Source organism: Pantherophis guttatus, chromosome 1 (genome assembly GCF_059756535.1).
Source record: "Pantherophis guttatus breed Tessera chromosome 1, ASM5975653v1, whole genome shotgun sequence".
NCBI lineage: Eukaryota > Metazoa > Chordata > Lepidosauria > Squamata > Colubridae > Pantherophis > Pantherophis guttatus.
Window position 1 is genome coordinate 268,359,935 of NC_142063.1, and position 14,757 is coordinate 268,374,691.

The following is a 14,757-nucleotide window of genomic DNA, read 5'->3' on the forward strand; positions in this document are numbered from 1 at the left end:
GAGTTGCCAGGTCTGCTTCCAAAAAATAGCGGACAAGCGGGGGGGGGGGGGGGATTAAGTAGCAAAAAAAAAAATATTTACAATTAAATTATATATTTTCTTACAAACATTTTAACACGTATTAAAATAATCACTTCAAAACTTTACTTAAAATTCAAAACATCAAATATATTATAATAATATGTAAAATATTAAATTACATTTTACTTTGCTGTCGGATGTATTTTTTATTTGACTGCGCAGCTTTGATCAATTCTTTGTGTTTAAGGAATAATTCTTTAATTTCAGTACAACGTTGAGAAATATTAAAAAATATACAAAGTTCACTTCGAACTGATGGTACAAGCAGTCGGTTACGTTCGTTAGTCCACAAATTGGAATGGAAGCTATTTTCTCCTTATCTAAATGATTTTTTGTGCTAGCATGCTGTGTGACAGCTTTTATACCATTATATTCAATTGTGAACGATTTCTGACACAATTTACAGTAGGCCGTCGTATTTGTTCTGTCGGTTTTGTTGTTGGTAATCCATGCAAAAGTAGCTCCCCAGTCTTTGGTATATTTGCACACTCCTCTCTTTCGTTTTAAAGAATTCGAAATCTCGCCGCTGTCACTCTCATCACTCGACGCCATTTTAGGTCAATCGACACAAGCTACAATACATTTTAAAAATGTGAACTGTACATAATTTTATAATATTTTTCTATTTTAATCTCATCATTAATTTTTTTGGAGAATCGAGTTCAATGGATATTCGATCTTTGTCTCATTCTAACATGAAAAAAAAGACAAAACGCGATTCTCCTATCCTTATTCTCTTAGACTGTACAGCTTTAGATTACGTACCATTTCATCATAAAGCTTTTGAATAAAAAAAATGTCCACTATTTTGTGAAAAAAAATAGTGAACATAATGTGAAAAAAGCGGACTGTCCACTCAAATAGTGGACACCTGGCAACCCTATAAGGAAGTTCCAAAAATATTGTCTCTTTTTGCCTTATTGATTATATTATAGACTTGTGGATAATTTTTAAAAAGATGGGCACAGTGGGTTACTTTGACAGCTTGTTAAAGAAAGTGTATGAAGAGTAGGAAGCAGCAATTAGAATGGAGTATAGAGCCACTAAATGCTTCAAAACTGGGAAAGGAGAGCACCAAGGTTATACATGGTCACTTTTTAAACCTAAATGCAGAACATGTGAGAAATGCTGACCTAGAAAAATTGAAAACTGGAATTAAAACTGGGAGGGAAAACATCAACAACAGCAGTTAGGCTGATGATGCCAGTCTCTTGTTCAGTATTTTTTTAAAAGAAAGCCGGAAGGTTGCATCAATAAGTAATGCAATCCAATGCAAATAAACAGAGAGATTGTAGTAGTAGATCTGGCCTTTACAGTCATCTATTACAACTTGGAAAACCATGGCCTTGTATGTATGTTTTTGTCATTATGTTATCTCTGAATTTTAATATTTTGTCTCAATCTGTCACAATCTTTTTCCCCAAGTGGCATATTCATGCCACATGCTCTCTATTTCATGGCTACAGTCACCATATCTTTGTATTTCTGAGCCTAGGCAGCGTAAGAGAAAGAATATGACAAGTCTAGACATAATATTAGAGTGCAGAGACATCATATTGACAGTAAAGATAAGTATTGTCAAGGCCACAGTTTTCCCAAATGGCTGTGAAAGCTGGTTCATCAGAAAGGCTGAACAAAGAAAAATAGATGACTTGGAATCCCAGTGCTTGAGAAAACTGTGAAAAAATAACTTGGATAGCAAGAAGAATAAGTCACTCATTGTTAGTTAAAGTAAAACCAGACTGCTCACTGGAAGCATTCATAATAAAATAAAGGCACATTGGAGAAGACCCTAATGATTGGAGATCAACAGAAGAGAGGGGAAAACAAAATTCTACTACTAATGACATGGTGTGAACAACTGAAAAGGTAACATTGGTGAAGGAATACAAGAAGTGCTAGAAGAGCCAAGAATAAAAGACAGATGTGAGAAATGTGAAAAAGAAAATAATTGCCTCAGATCTGGGGAAGCTTCGGCCCACCAGGCCTTCAAGAAGCTATCATTATAATATTACAATATATTATACAGCTGTGTTTCTCAACTTCAGCAACTTTATGATATATAGACTTAAATTCCTAGGATTCCCTATGCTGATTTGGGAATTGTGGGAGTTGAAGTGCACACATCTTAAAGTTGTTGAGGTTGAGAAATACTTTTATAGAGTTCCAGTAGTTTTTGCACTATTTGTTTCCTGACCTGGCCTACCCTGAAGGGCTGAAATATAAGCATGAGTTTACAAAAACTCAAAAGCAGTATTTGATAGACAATCCTGACAAAATATGCCCATCATATCATAAAGAGTCAGAAGCAACTGAGCATCTGGTCAAAGAACTTTAACATAGAGTAGATTGTTTGCATAAAACTCATTATTCCCCGTTCACATTATGTAGTGATAAAATTTACATATTAAAATAATTTGAAGAAAATGTCATTTAGGTCATTTGTCTTCCTGAAGGGATTGATTAGTACATTAAGCTTTTCAGAAGCTTTTTGGGCCATCCTATGTAATTATCACAATATAACCTATGTTTTCTTACTGAGAAATAATTAAGGCATCATAATCCTAAATTGAGAGCCAGATGTGTCAGTTGGAAGTCACCTGACTTCAACAAGGCTTGAATCATCAGGGCCTTAAGTAATGAGTAATGATTTTAGAATGAGAAAATAATCCCAGTTCATTTCATACTTTAATGTACCTTCTTTATTTAGAGTGTTCAAGCCAGCAATATGTCAATACTTCCATAAGAGAAGACTCCATTCCGTTCTTCATAAGAATCTAAGAACATAACATTGGAATAAAAATAGAGCCCTGCCGAATCAGACTCCAGACCCTATAGACCCGTGATGGCGAACCTATGGCACACGTGCCACAGGTGGCACGTGGAGCCATATCGGTGGGCACGTGAGCTCTGGCATGCATGTGTGTGCCGGCCAGCTGATTTTCGGGCCTTCCGGTCCCACCAGAAGTCAACAAACGGGCCATTTCCGACCTCCGGAGGGCCTCCAGGTGGGTGGGGAAGGCCATTTTTGCCCACACCAGGCTCCTAGAAAGCCTCTGGAGTCTGGGAAGGACAAAAAACGGGCCCACTGTGCCATCACGTGCCAAAAGCGTGGTGAGCGCAGGGGGGGTCACACATGCATGTGTGGGGGATTAGGGCACATAGAATTATGGGTGTGGGCACGTGTGACCCTCCTGCACTCTCTACACTTTTGGCATGCGATGGCAAAAAGTTTAGCCATCACTGCTATAGACTCTAGACCTGTAGTCTCTTTTCACATTGGACAAGGAAGCTTGCTAATCTTCCAGCAGCTGGCCTTTAGAGGTGTTCCTGACTTTTATGACTCCTAACACTGTTGATGTTAAATAGTTTGGTAATGAAATGTCTGCAAGAAAACCACCAAGCTCAGAGAGCACCAACAATCCCACCATTTTTTGAATTGCCCCACCCTTTTCTGAAGCCAGCCAAGCTAGAAGCTAGCACCACATTTCCTAGTAGTGAATTACAAGCTGTAGAAAAATATATATTTTTGTCTGTCCTTCATCTTGCAGCCCCTTGCCTCTATCATCTGCACAAGCATCCTATACGAGTTTAGGACATTACCAATAAGAGTTATTGGTCAAAACCAGAATTTATTGGGCATATTTCTATAAGTGTTTATTCTTGTCTCTTTTCTTTCAATACATGTAGATGATCTTTCAAAACTTGTATATGACCTTTCCATTCTTGTAGGATCCTCAAAGTGGCGAAGGACAATCAACCATAATGAATGTAATTGTAAAATGATTATAGTGCTAATAAAAAATTTTAAAATGGCAAAGATGCTCTGAGCTTGTGATAAATTTTATTAAGCAGACCTGATTTGTACTGGCTTTTTGTAAAGATCAGAATTCATCTAAACTAAAATCAAGAGCTACACAAGGCATTATTTCCAAATCTTACTTCTTTGCAGGTTCCCATTGACCATTTTTCAGAACCTGTAGATTCTTTTGAATTATTAGATTTTCAGACAATACATAAAAGGCAGGTCCTTACCCACAAGAATAACCAAGTAACTAAATAGGAAATGTTGAATATGGTTTCTGAAAGCAATGAGATTATTTCCAAGACTTTTAGCTTGGAAACTTCTAACCCTTAATAAAGGAAAAAAAGACAGGCAATGGACAATGGATGACAATGGTATTGTTTAACAGTAGGTGATCTCTTTTCCAACAGAAAACTGTTTTCTAAAGTAAATGTGAATTAAAGGGGAAAGTGGAAAAGAAAGACTGAAATTATTCAGCTTTGTAAATGGAGGGAGCTGCCAATTTCACAAGACAGTCAAATAAGGCCAACTTTCCTCCACTAGTGCTCATGGCTGCAAAGACTTAGGCCAAGGGTCAGCAACCTGTGGCTCTGGAGCTGCATGTGGCTCTTTCACCTCTCTGCTGCGGCTTCCTGTCACTCAAAATATGCATCACAACTGCCAATGTGCGACACCTGCCGGCACACGATTTATTGAGCTTTTCAACCCCTGGTAGGCCAACATGAATAAATCCAAGAAAAGAAAAGTCTCAGAAGAAAACAGAACGTTTAATTCAACTACATATGCTAGCTTTGTGGCCGCTCAAGAAATAATCAGGCACGGGAAGAGTTTTGTGGCTCCTGGTGTTTTATTTTCTGTGGGAAATAGGTCCAAATGGCTCTTTGAAAGTTTAAAGTTGCAGACCCATGACTTAGGCAAATTGAGTTACTTACTATGTCCCAGTTCTTTTGTTCAAAACTTTTGTAACAGAAGCTACTTCTTTAATAGCAAACACACAAATATGATTTGCATATTTACATTGGCGAGAGGACGAAAAGTAGTTCTGTAAGATAAAAAATGTGTGATATAACTTCTGAATGGAATATTTATTTATTTATTTATTTATTTATTTTGTCGCATTTCTATGCCGCCCAACTCCCAAGGGACTATATACCGGTAAGTAATTTTTAACACAGTTGACTTTATTTCTGAAATGTATAAAAGCAAAGAAGAAGCCACTGGTCCAAAAGTTTTGAAAGCAGGAAATACACAGTCATTTTTATAATAGTTATTTTACTGAACAAAACTATTAAAAATAAACTATTCTGTGAAATTAAGCTTGGTTTGAACAGGCATTTTTTCCATTGATATTTTTATGTCTCTGGACAAAATCTATCTCTTTACAATGTCTTTTTTTTTCTTTATCTGCCAAATTTTATATAAACTCAAAACTCCACAAGGCATTTTACAAGTGAGATATTTCTACCCTGAATTCTGATAATAAGAATTGACTCATGCAGTTACACGGCATCAGTGGAGAAGATGGTATTGCCTGAGATGAAGAACAAAATAGCTTTATCTCCTCCAATTCACTGTATATTGTACCAAGTTTGGCAAATGATATAGAAATTCTCACCGGTAATAAACTTAAGCAAAATAATTAACAATGTGTTGTCCTGCAGATTCAGGTTTCCAATTACTATATTATTTCAGAATGCAGATTTGAATTCCCGTACCAAACCCCACTGGAGAGTTTGATCTTTCCTGGGAGAAGATAGATAATAGATAGCAATAACAGTTAGACTTATATACTGCTTCACAGTGCTTTCCAGCCCTCTCTAAGTGGTTTACAGAGTCAGCATATTGCCCCCAACAATTTGGATCTTCATTTCATCGACCTCGGAAGGATGGAAGGCTGAGTCAACTTTGAGCCAGCAAGAATTGAAGGAATTGAACTCCTGGCAATGAGCAGAGTTAGCCTGAAATACTGCAATGTAACCACTGCACTGCCACAGCTCTAGATAGATAGATGATAGATGATAGACATACAGACAGATAGATGAGAGAAAGAGATAAAGCCGATAGATAGATGATAGATAGATAGATAGATAGATAGATAGAGAGAGAGAGAGAGAGAGAGAGAGAGAGAGAGAGAGAGAGAGATAGGTGATATATACTGTAGATATAGAAATATAGATATAAAGTTTTTTCAGAGTGCTCAGCTTTTTGTTTGCAAAACTGCATTATTTCAGGCCTTGATTAATACTATTACATTGAAGAAACTCCAACTGGTCCAGAATGCGGCCACGCGGGTGATTATGGGAGCGTCATGGCGCTCCCATGTAACACCTTTCCTGCGCGGGCTGCACTGGCTCCCGGTGATCCTCCGGGTGCAATTCAAGGTATTGGTTACCACCTTTAGAGCACTCCATGGCTTAGGACCTGGGTATTTACAAGACCGCATGCTGCTACCAATAGCCTCGCACCGGCCAACTCACTCCCACAGAGAAGGGCTCCTCCGGGTGCTGTCGGCCAAGCAATGTTGGCTGGCGACCCCCAGGGGGAGAGCCTTCTCTGTGGGGGCTCCTGCCCTCTAGAACGAATTGCCCCCTGAGATGCGGAGGATTCCCGACTTACGCACCTTCCCCCGGGCCCTCAAGACGCTTTTATTTCAACAAGCTGGGCTGGCCTAATTCTTTAAATTTTAATTGTCAATTCTTAATTTTTTAAACATTTAAATCGGGTAGCTTATTTTAATTAGATATGGGCCAAACTATTTAATATTTTTAAACTGTTTTTAAATTTTATATTTGTGTGTTTTATGCTGGCTGTACACTGCCCTTTGGGAGAAGGGCGGTATATAAATTAAATTAAATTAAATTAAATTAAATTAAATTAAATTAAATTAAATTAAATTAAATTAAATTAAATTAAATTAAAAAATAAATTTTACAAGAAGCTGTAATTACTTTCCTAGACTTTTACACTCTTCTATGCAGAGATGAATATATGTCACTTTGGTAACTATTTCCATCATCTCCTTCAAATACTGGAAGGATGTTGTTTCTGTAACAAACAGTTGTTCATGATTGATGGCTGTTTTCCCGCAGTTACACCTACCTATCATGGAGAAGGGGTAGTGAGGAAGAATTCAGCGTAGATTTGTCTTCATTAATGGAATCCGGTATTTGGAGATGAGGAAGAATCATCACATTGTTTTCAGAAATCCCTTGGGCGCCTATCATCCTGCTCTATGGAGACAGTGATTCCTACCGTCCCAATTTCCGTGGTGTTATACTGGCAGAAAAATTCAGCCCTCCAGGGGATGAACTTACACTATTTGTTCTTCAAAGAAGCCTGGGACATCTTTGATGACTTCAAAAGGAAAATGTGCCTGATGCTCTATCAGTGGCATCCTTCTAAACAATTAAAAAGGAGGAATGTCATGCAAGTCAAGGCCAAAGGGTGTGAGTATATTTTGGGTCTATCTCTATCTCTCATGTGTATGTGTGTGTGTATCCCCCACATTTTAAAATTATAAAAACAGCAAGCAGACTCTGGAAGGATCAGTGCCAAGAATAAATAATGTCTATAAATCTTTAAAAATCTGGAGAAACCTTAAGTGATTTCCCCTCTTTTTCCTTGTCTTTTACAGAGGAATCAAAAAAATCAAGTTGGCATCTATGACCATATACAGGTAGTTCTTAATTTACAACCATTCGTTTAGTGACTGTTTGAAGTAACGAAAGCACTGAAAAAGTTACTTATGACCGGTTTTCACACGACTATTGCAGCATCCCCGTGGTCACATGATCAAAATTTGGGTGCTTGGCAACTGGCATGTATTTATGACCCTTGCACTGTCTTGGGATCATATGATGATAATTTGTAACCTTCTCAGCCAGCTTCCGACAAGCAAAGTCAATTGAGAAAACCAGAATCACTTAATGGCGATTCACTTAACTGCAGTGATTTGCTTAACAACCGTGGCAAAAAAAGGGCGTAAAATGGGGCAAAACTCACTTACAACTGCCTTACTTAGCAATGAAAATTTTAGTTTACACTGTAGTTATAAGATGAAGACTATCTGTAATACAGATAAGTCCTTGACTTATGACCACAATTGAGCCCAATATTTCTGTTAAGCAAGACATTTGTTTTGCCCATTTTACAACCTTTCTTGCCACACTTGTTAAGCGAATCAGTGCAGTTGATAAGTTAGTAACCCGGTTAAGTGAACCTGGCTTCCCCATTGATTTTGCTTGTCAAAAGATTGCAAAAGGTGATCACGTGACCTTGGGACCCAGGAACAGTCATAAGTACAAGTCAGTTACCAAGCATCTGAATTTTGATCACATGATCATGGGGATGCTACAATGGTTGTAAGTGTGAAAAACGGTCATAGGTCACTTTTTTCATTGCCGTTGAAATTTTAGGTGGTCACTAAATGAACTGCTGTAACTCGAGGACTACTTGTAAAAGTCATTCCCACATTGAATGTATAATACATATAAAAATGGGGCAGGGCTTCAATAACATGAATACAGGCACTGTCATTAATCTTCAAGCTACCATCTCTCCATCCTCCCCATAGGTTTTTTTTTATCTTTTATATTAGATAGTGCAGTTCAGCTAAGATACATTCTTACTCAACATTATCAGATATACTATTTACGTTCATTTCAATCAGCTGTTCAAAAAGGAAAATGAGATTGGATTGGCTAAGTTCAGAGGAAGAAATACTGTATATTTGAAAAACCGACATGGTTCACTTCAAATAATACATTATCACAATAAATTTCTTGTAAATTAAATCAGCCCCTGAAATCTAGCATAATCCCAGTTCTTATTTCAAATCAATGGTAAAATGACCATTGTTTTCATGAAGGTAGATTATATTGCCCTGGTATTATTGATCCTAGAAGCTGCATTTCTAAGATTTATTTATGACATCAAAATTGCACATGTACTTTTAAGGTGGAATATCTTTTTGAGGAAATTTGCAAAGGAAACTGAATTTTAAATATCACAAATTCCCAATGGCTATTAAAAATATTTCAGGTTCTATAGGTCATATCTTTAGATCATATCAATTACAATAATACCTAATTATCCCATAGGCTATCACTCCTACTCTTGAAGTCTTTACATTCAGCCAGAATTTCATCTAATAGCACATTTGTAATAACAAACAGAGATACTGAGTAGTTTAGTGCTTTAATCCGAAACCTATTCAAATGTTCTGTATCATTCTAGATTTATGGAAATAAATCTAGACAAATCTTATGAAGGTTTTTAGAAATTAGCTATATAAACACATTAGCTTTAACAATTCTTAATGATGTTCTTAAAACCTTACCATCTTTCTGCGTACATCATATCTCTTTATGAAAGCAAGCCAGTTGGATTTAGTCCTACTTGATAATTAGTGTTCAGTGGTATTTAGCCAAGGTTAATTTTGAGCCGGAATGCAACATATGGAATAATGGCTAAGCTTCCATCAAAGTCCAATATTGATACATTATCTTTTCCCTTTTGGAGAATATAATGTTCTAGTAACATCTGATGTGTTCTGAGTACATGCCTACATTTTACTGAGAATTTCTGATGGTTCACAGATGTGTCCTTCGGCACCTTTTGTTAACATTTCTTCAGAATTTTTGCTTCTAGTTCCCACAAGAAACATCAATATTCATTATTTGTCTGCCTCAAGATTCAGGTTAAAAATGTAATTTGAAAAAATTATGACGATATTAACTGGAATATTAACAGTCGGGTAAGTCTTCAAAACAGCATTTAGAAGTTATTCCATGTTTATATAAGTAAGAAATAGTTTCCTGATTTATCTGTGCGTGCAGGCATATGTGCACACATATGCATGCTTTTGAAGCTGCTGCTTACACTGAACACAGAGAACAAAAGCATAGTCACTATAAAATATTCAACACCTCATACATATCAAATAGACTGAGATATAGTTACTAGGTCAATCTTTTTACAGATCTTGTAAACAAACTGTGGTCTGAATGTTATTTTAATTGTAAAGCAAACCTCATTTTTATGAATTACTTGGTCAAGTAGACTTAATCTTACTAAATTTAAGAGGCAAAGTTTTCAGCTAAGATTCTATTCACTGGATATGCAAAGTGTGCCTAATTTTTAGTTGATTCTTGCTAACTAAGACAATGTTATAATCAGCTATGGATGCTGGTCAAGGATCATACAAATCCCCCATTTGTCTTATCTGATTAGTGAAACCTTACATGCTCCAGTTCATAATCTACCTTGGAAAGACCTGTTGAATGGTCATATCCGTAAAGTATACAACTTCGTATAATACTCAGTGAAATAAGGAAAAATAATTTTCTAATTCTTCCTTGCCGGCTTAGGGGGTCAATCAGAGACTTGGAGATGGTAGATTCTATATTTGGTTTCCAAAAATCTTATTAGTACCAGTTAGTGGTGAGAGAAACTTTATTAGAAGTTGGCAGCAAGAAGTTGCTTCTATAATTTTTCCATAGTAACCATTTTTCCATTTCCACTGCTTGTTTCATAGACTAAGTCCATTTTCCAGAGAACTCCAGATAATAAAACTGATTAAAGTTTAAAATTTGATAAAGAATAACCATTTTTACTGTGAGGTTTTACATTTTAATGGAATATATTTCTATAATATTACACACACACACAGGGTTTTCCTGTCTGATGAATTTTCTGCTGAAGTCTGTCTATAATCTCTGTTACAAGATTACAAAATGAATTTCTTGAAGAGGTCATAAGTAATCAGGAAATCAACTTGAATAGGATCACTGCAAAGCACAATGTCACACCATTTTTCTGTTAAACTAAAATTAAATTGCTTCTAGAACAAAGAAAATGCAGTCCATTCAGTTGCTGCAAACTTCTGCCAAAAAATGATTACCATATTTTTCACACTATAAGACGCACTTCCCCGCCCCAAGCGGGTGGAAATGTCTGTGTGTCTTATACAGCGAATATTGCAGGGGGGTGTTGGTGCCAGGGAATGCTGGAGCCTTCACTGCCAATCAGCTGATTGGCGGTTGGTTCGGCCTCCCGGAATACTGCCGATCAGCTGTTCTAGGCGGCAGGGATTGCCGGCCCCTATCACTACCCGTTCACTGATGATGATTGCCGCCAATAGGCAGTGGCGAACAGGCAGTGGCGAACAGGCGGCGGTGATCCCCACCGCCTAGAACAGCTGATCAGCAGTATTCCAGGAGGCTGATCCAACTGCCAATCAGCTGATCGGCAGCGAAGGCTCCAGTGTTCCGCAGCAGCAGCTCAGCTCAGTTGACCGGTGGTGGGCACAACAGAGCAGAGCCCTGATGAGCCACATGCTGGGGCTGCAATAACGTGCTGAAGCTGACTAGGCTGTTTGCTGCAAGGACGCTAGCCAGATGAATACCGGATAGATGCTGGGAGGCAGAGGCAGATTTTTTTTTCTTGTTTTCCTCCTCTAAAGCTAATGTGCGTCTTATAGTCCGGAGACAAAATGCCCTTTGGTAACACTTTGTCAGTGTGGGTGCCTGAAGAGAGCCACCCTCTTCTAGATCTTACTGGATTAGCAGAAATCACTAATGCAGATAGCCTTGAAGATACCCAGATCCCAAGCATTACAGAGCTTTAAAGGTGACAGCCAACACTCCAAATTGTACCCAGAAGTCAGCCAATAATCAATATATTGTAGCTCACAAAGCAGCAATGTTACCTAGCCAGGTACCCGTAACTAACTCAATGAAATCTGGATCCAGCTTGTAGTAGTAGTTAAGGCATCAAGCTAGAAACTGGGAAATAGCGAGCTCTAGTCTCACTTTAGGCATAAAGCCGACTGAGTGACTTTGAGCTAGTCACTCTCTTTCAGCCCTAGGAAGGAGGCAAGGCTAAATCACATCAGAAAAACCTTGCCAAAAAAAACTGCAGGGACTAATCCAGGCAGTCTCCAGGAATCAAAACTGACTTGAAAGCACACACAAACGTCTTAGAACAGATTTAATAAACAGTAAAATTAAACTGAAGCAGATCATTGCTTGTCCAGCTTAAAACAACCCTCTTAACCTGGCACTCTCCAGATGCTTTTGAACAGGCATTCAGAGAATTTCAGCCAGCACAATCAAATACTGAGAATTTGGGGGGGGGGCTGTAGTTCCAACACATCTGGAGAGGAAATGCTGGAAGGCTGTTTTAATAAACTAGCTTATGGGTATTTAAAATTATAAATGCACATGACAATGATAATTGACCAGGAAAATTATCAAAGCTTTTCATGTATAGAAAAAAAATCAGAGTGAACAATATTTTCTTTGTGTTCACAGTTTCTAATTTTGGGATGTAAATAATGTCCAATAGACTAAGCAACAATTATTGAATTTATACACACACACACACACACACACACACTGTACATAATCAGAAAAATACTTTTTTTAGTTACTCTAGTGGTCAAATCAATGAAAGAGGATTTAGGGGAATGCCATACACAATTTGCCTTTTGAAGTACATGAAAATATATTTTAGTTAAAGCAGGTACTTAATGTTTGAGGAAAACAAGTTGATGAAAGGCAGAAAATTCCTAACTAGCATTATGTTATGAATATTCAGATAATAAATCAAATAAATATTCTGCATAGAGAATAAGATTAGAGTTATTTTTAACTAATAATCCATTAACTAATACTAAGGGAGGGGCACAAAAGCAACAAATACCCCTTACTCTTCTGCACATTAATTTTAAAGTTAGAATGATCCTTTTTCCACATGGCAGCATTTAATTGGCTTACAATTAAAACATTGTTTTAGAATCACAGTTTCACAGTTTCTAGGGTAGTGACTCATAATTCACATGCTAGCAGAAAATCATCCACATTATCTCTCTGGGACTTCCAAATAGTCAAATTGTAAAAAATGAGAACTGGTCTGGCCACTCAGAAAAACTGCCTCAGACCAGTTGTTTCCTCTTCTCTAATGTTTCAAAAGCAGATCCTACTGTATAGGGCAGAAATCAGCCACTCTTTGTCTGAGAATGGAAAACTTCTATAGTATTTATAGAATGAGGGAAGGCCCTATTTTCAGCCTTTTTCTGAAGTTGGGATCTCCACTAGAGCACAATTGGACTGAGGGACATTGGTGCTACAATGGTAAAAATTAAATCTAATTTCATGTTGTTGACAAAATGTTTGTAAGAAGGGAACGATTTTTTTCTCCCTGTTTCGTCTGACTTTTGTAATAAGGCCAATTATGTATGCTAGTAAGAACAAAAGCAAAATCCAGCTGGATCAGGCCAACTGCAAAAAGAACAAATGTGGAGAGCAACAGAGCTTCCTCTTCACTGCTGGTCCCAGCACTGATATGCAAGGAATGTCTCTGGGGACTCCAAAGATAGTGAACAGCTATTTCTGTCACTGTGAAGCTCCTTATCAACTGTTCTAAGGCACAAGCTTTGACCAAGTAGAAATCCTTTGCTTTGTTATACTATGAACATGCATTAGGCAAGTATATGTGACAACATGCCTTCTTCAGCATGTAAAATGACACCATTTTAGTAACGTTCTCTTCTTTTTCCTACGTTTCTATCATGATAAAGCTGCATACCAGGAGTGAAATGCTCCCAGTTCGGACCAGATCGCCAGATCTGGTAGCGATCGTGGCGGGTGGTTCGGAGAACCAGTAGCGATCGTGGCGCAAGGCTCTGCCCACCCACTCGGTTGTCATTACTTCCTGGTTTTAACCAGGAAATAATGTGTTTTGTACCCTCTGCGCATGCGCAGGTTTTGCTTTTTTGCTTTTAAAAGTTTAAAAAAGGCTCTGACGATTGCGCAGCTCAGCTGTGATCGTCAGGACCTCTTTTTTTTAACCTTTTTTTACAACCTATTTGCATTTGGCATGCAGCACACATGCGCAACCAACAAACTGGTAGTAAACCGGTTCAGATTTCACCACTGCTGTATATCCTTAATATTTTTCAGCCGTTGAATGTCAGTAATGCTAGTTATATCCATGTTCTTCTCTAGATTTAAACACACAAATGTCCATTCTGAGAGAGTCCTTGCAGGGTTTTTCTTTCTGTTTTTTCTTTACCTGTCATTTTTTTTTATTGTACTATCTAGATTTACATTTGGAACAATCAGAATAATTTTCACTTTCTTCTCCAGACAAGATTCTCCCCAGATCAGATTTTCCAGTCCACATCTCTCTTTGACAGTTTTACAATTTTTAAAATATACTCAGCACCAGCAGTCTGTTAATCCTCTGGTTCAAAAGATAGCCCAGCGTCTGATACATGTAAAGATCTCTTCAGTTTCAATATCATATTAATTGAAATGACTCAGCTCTGATCTTCAACTACTAAACTCTCATGTAAAGTGGGTTCTCGTAGAGCCAAGAATATCACCAAATCCATGTTTGCCAATTCCTTCCTAGTCATGGCTAGTACCAAATACTACTAGTTTAGGGTTGTTTGGTACACCAAAATCTGAAAAGGAAGTTGGTTCCTTTTCTCCATTTCCAACTCGCTTTTAGGACAACTATCCAATGCTCAGGACTGTTTGTCTCTGACTGGAATGTTACTGCAATCCAAGAGACTGTTTGCTCAGAAGAACAAACCTTTGTCCCCTTTGGATTACATCATAGTTTGGAGAACAAATCTGAGATCTGCAAAGGACTAGCAATTTCTTTCTTTGGAGTGTAACTAGTGTCAGAAATGGACTACCACATAGAACCACCATATGTTGTGTTTCTCTTTGCACTGAGAATCTTTATAGTCCTGCTTCTTTTTTCTTTATTCAAAAATTTTTTTTAAAAAGTTTTTTATTACTAATACAAATTAAAAACATTGGACATGGTGTGACGTCTCCAGTTTAAACAGTTTCATCAAA